General features: G+C 42.5%; 1 long non-coding RNA gene across 1 annotated transcript; it reads right to left on the minus strand.

Moving 5' to 3' along the window:
- Positions 1-3,723: 3,723 nt before the first annotated feature.
- LOC137299741 (uncharacterized) lies at positions 3,724-4,087 on the minus strand. Its single transcript, XR_010957967.1, has 2 exons — positions 3,958-4,087; positions 3,724-3,840 (listed from the first exon to the last, which is right to left on the minus strand). It is a non-coding gene; the product is annotated as an uncharacterized lncRNA (long non-coding RNA).
- Positions 4,088-4,364: the final 277 nt, after the last annotated feature.

Raw genomic sequence — 4,364 nt, forward strand, 5'->3', positions numbered from 1 at the left:
AAGCACATATTCTAGGCTAGCACTTCAATGTAGTACTGAGGGGGTGCTGTCTTTCAGATGAGATGTTTTACACCAAAGCCCTATCTGCCCTCTCAGAGGGACATAAAAGATCCCATAACACTATTTGAAGAAGAGCAGTCTGGTTCCCTGGACAACATTTGTCCATCAACTCACACCTACAACAAATTATCTGGTCATTTATCCTATTGCTGTTTGTGGGACCTTGCTGTGTGCAAATTGGCTGCTGTGTTTTCCTACATTACAACAGTGACTACACTTCAAAAGTACTTAATTGGCTGTAAGGTGCTTTGGGATGCACTGAGGTTGTGAAAGTCACTATATAAATGCAGTCTTTCTTCTTTCACGACACTACTCCTTTCTTCTCACTCTACCTGTGATACTGTCCTGTGCTCATTCTGCTTACTACGCCCTCCTGTGATCACTACACCAGCCTGCACTCTCTCTGCTCATTACACAGCCCTGCTCACTATGCTGACTAGATACCCAATGGTCATTCTGCTCATTGTACTGTTCTGCACTCAATCTGATTACTACACCATCCTGTGGGCACTCTGCTCATTGTACAGTTCTGCATTCACTCTGATCACTACACCACCCTGTGGGCACTCTGCTCACTACATTATAAGCATTTGTACAGTAGATGGGGAGCAAATTCAGGTGTACTTTTGCAAGAGTAGAATTTCAATGTACAATTACTATTTTTACTTCCTTCATAGTCTCCCCATACAGCAAAATATGTTTCTAATCCACAGGCCCACATAATAGATCTTCCATTTCTTTGCTTTGTTTTTTTTTCCGAATCATAACAGCGACTCTTTTTCTTTCTTTTTGTGTTTTTAGGCCCCCCTTCTATAAGAAAGTGGGGTTTAGGGTGTGTTTATGTACAGAAAAAAAACAAAGAAAAATCAAAACAAGTGTCAAATCAGAATTTTATTATTCTGGTCCAGGATGCACTCCAGCCCCTGTGGTGCCCACCGGTTGCGAAAAGCCTCAGGCGTTCCGGCAGACACCGCGTGCTCCATCTCCAGGGCCACCCGGGCGCGGAGAATTCCGCGGAAGAGAGGCAGACAGTCCGAGTGACCGTCCCCACGGGCCACGACCAACCTGGACCTGTGGATATTCTTTGCTTTGTTTGAAGTATCTGCACTCAAGGAGTGGCAATTTTTATACTGTGCATGATATAGGCACCTGGCATGGAGGAGGAAATGTTTACCAATGCAGAACCTCCTTGCAGAATAGAAATACAAACAGCAACTACACTGCATCATGGTGATGCAGTGGGATTAGAGGGACCATGTGGAATGTAACAAACAACACAGATATCTTAAAGCCTGCATGGATTTACGAGTTTTCTTCCTTCCTCTGCTGACTCATGTTGGAGTACAGTTCCATAGGTGGTGATTGTCATCTGGTAACTTATCCAAACGGCTACTCTTAATTTGTGAATTTACACAGTGACTGTCAGCAGGATATTTGACCACTGGGGACATCAACAGACTCACACAATTGGCAGCTGGGGTCAACTGATGGCAATTGAAGGTCAGAAGGCTAATTTTTACTTTCCCCCAGCTGAGATCAGCTAACTTAGCACAGACAAGCCCTTGACCTGCCTGATCAGTATGACCCAGGACCACACCAGGTGGTGCATTTACCCAACAAGCTATTGCAGAACATGTTTATTCTTTTTTTTCCTTTAAATGAGCCATCTGTTTTATAGTAGCTTTTGAAGGCAGAAAAATACAGTACTTGTGTACTTTCAGTTTCAAAATTACAACACAGCGATGATTTATAATTGAAGTGAGGTACAAGACACTGTCTACAATTAGCTTTTTCATTCCACTCTAAACAGAAGACATTTGGGTAGCAATCTACCAGGGTAACTATGGCTGCAATTTACTTGTAATTTCATTTGCATTTATACAGTGTCTTTTGTAAATATATAATTAAAGTGACCTGTAATTTGCCTACTCTGTTTAAAATGATTGAGTTTTTTTTTAATAAAAACAAAAAACGCAATTAGCCTCTCTCTAGTTAATCTGCAAATTGAAGCCTCGATTTTCAACCATAAAGGTATCTGAAGACCCAATATTCTCCTGCAATTGGTTCTGAAACAGGAGGTCTGAGACCACACAGTCATTACCAGAGAGAGAGCGGGAGAGACTCTGAAAGGGCCTGTGATGTACTTTTTTATCCAATATTCCCTCACCATCTCTCTGCATTTCTTGTGAGGTTGCAGACACTTGATGGGATACAGTTCCATGAGCTCCGATAGCCCTTTGGTACTGCTGCCATAGCAGCTCTACCTGGATCGCAGTATGGTCATATACATTTATTTAAAAGGGAATACCTGTCTATTTTTCTTACAGAGAGAGAGAAAGAGCGAGAAGAGTGAGAGACAGAGAGGACAATGAGAGAGTGTGATAACAATATAGAAAAAGAGAGCGGAAGACAAAAAGACAGAGTGATGGAAACAGAAAGAATTAGAGGAACATCAAAGAAAGAACCTCCGTTTATAGAAGACCTTATTTCTCAGAAATGCCCAAAATGCTTCATATATGATGAATTACTTTGAATAGTTTTTGTAATGTAGGTGGATGTGGTAGTTAAGTTGTACGTAACAATGTCCCAAACAACAATTAAATGAATGACAAGTTAATTTATTTTTGGTGGTATTGTTTGAGGAAATAATGGCGTCAGGGCACAGGGAGAATTCCCTGCTCTCCTTTGAATAGTGCCATGGGACCTTTAACATCCACCAAACTGCATCACTGACAAGGTAGCCTTCCCTCAATATTGCACTGGAGTGCCAGCTTAACATATCAGTTTTGAGATGGGCTTTGAACCCATCGGAGCTGAATCTCATGGCCTTTGCCGAGTGGGAACGTGGCGGTAGCGCTCCGAAAATCGTGGCGCTGAACATACCGCCCTGTTCCCGCTCCTGATCCGTTGGCGCCTACAAATGGGCGGCCCAGGCACCCGCCTGTTTCAGGCAGGAGCCGACTTGTGATTTGCCAGTAGGAGTCCTCTAATGTATTTTGAGGCACTAATGGGTGGACCGTGCGCTGTGCAGGCTCTGCCATTGGTACTAGCCATAGAGTGGCCTTGCCAGCTGTCCTTTAAGGGATTGCCAAAGACCCATCCAAAACCAGGTAAATTTCTGCTTTTTTAATTGATTTTTATGGGGCCAGGAGGAGCATACATGCCCCACAAAAATCTTCCCACCTGCTGCCGGCCTATCTGTGTTTAAAGTTATAATTTACTGTTTACTTTTATACTGTTTACAGGGTGCAACTGTTGTAAAGCACTAAAAGTGGCAACATTCAAACTGGACAAATGCCAATAATTGGGAACAACAATCTCTTATTTAGATTTGTAGAGAAAAATTCTAACGTCTACACCATTTTGATAACTAAACACGGCTGCCATGTGTTTAAGTCGGTCAGCAGTCTGTGTAACTTTTGTTCATTATAAATCCCACTTTTATAGATGGGAAACTGTTAGGGGTGACATTCATGATCAGCAAGTGACCCAGATCACAAAATAATTTAACATATGAAGCTGTGTGTTTATTTTAAAGAGTGATACACATCAAAATAAAATTAAAAACTGTTATTCCCAATGCGTAAGACTTGTCAGATGTCCTATTAACATTTCCCCAGATGCTGAGTGCTCGATAAATTTAAGGAATCTTACGACACCAGGTTATAGTCCAACAGTTTTATTTGAAAATCACAAGCTTTCGGAGGCTTTCTCCTTCGTCAGGTGAGTGTGTGGTCGATAAGAGGGGGAGCTGGAAATATGCAGCATGTGCATCGGCATCTGAAATAGAAAGGAGGGAAAAGCTACAAATGTGAAAAAAGAACTGGAAATATAGCAGCATCTATAAAGGGAAAAGATAAGTCTGCAATTGGAAGGATCAACAGCCAAAGTGTTAACCTGTCTTTTCTCTTTCAGATCCTGGGGGACCTGCTGTGTGTTCCCAGCATTTTCTCGTTTTATTTAAGTAAGGCACCAATAAGTGTGCAAACACTTCACCGACATTGGGAACAATAGGTCATTGAACCACTTCCCCTTTAATTGCACTTCCCCTTTAATATGGCATCTCAGAGGACCCAACCTGGGGTTTCCATAAACAGAGGTGCTTAAACTAACCGCCTGCGGGAAAACAAATGAAAACCTGCTCCACATGTAGTACAGGAGCACTTTAATAATAATTTAAAAGGCCCAGAGACCTCGTGAATTTGTGGAATACTTTTATTTCAATCCGAATTCAGTCAGTCAGTCAGGCAGCGCGCGAGGGAGGGGGGCGGCGGCGGCGGCTAGTGACGCATGCGCAGTGTCGA

Source organism: Heptranchias perlo, chromosome 29 (assembly GCF_035084215.1).
Source record: "Heptranchias perlo isolate sHepPer1 chromosome 29, sHepPer1.hap1, whole genome shotgun sequence".
In the NCBI taxonomy this organism is placed as follows: domain Eukaryota; kingdom Metazoa; phylum Chordata; class Chondrichthyes; order Hexanchiformes; family Hexanchidae; genus Heptranchias; species Heptranchias perlo.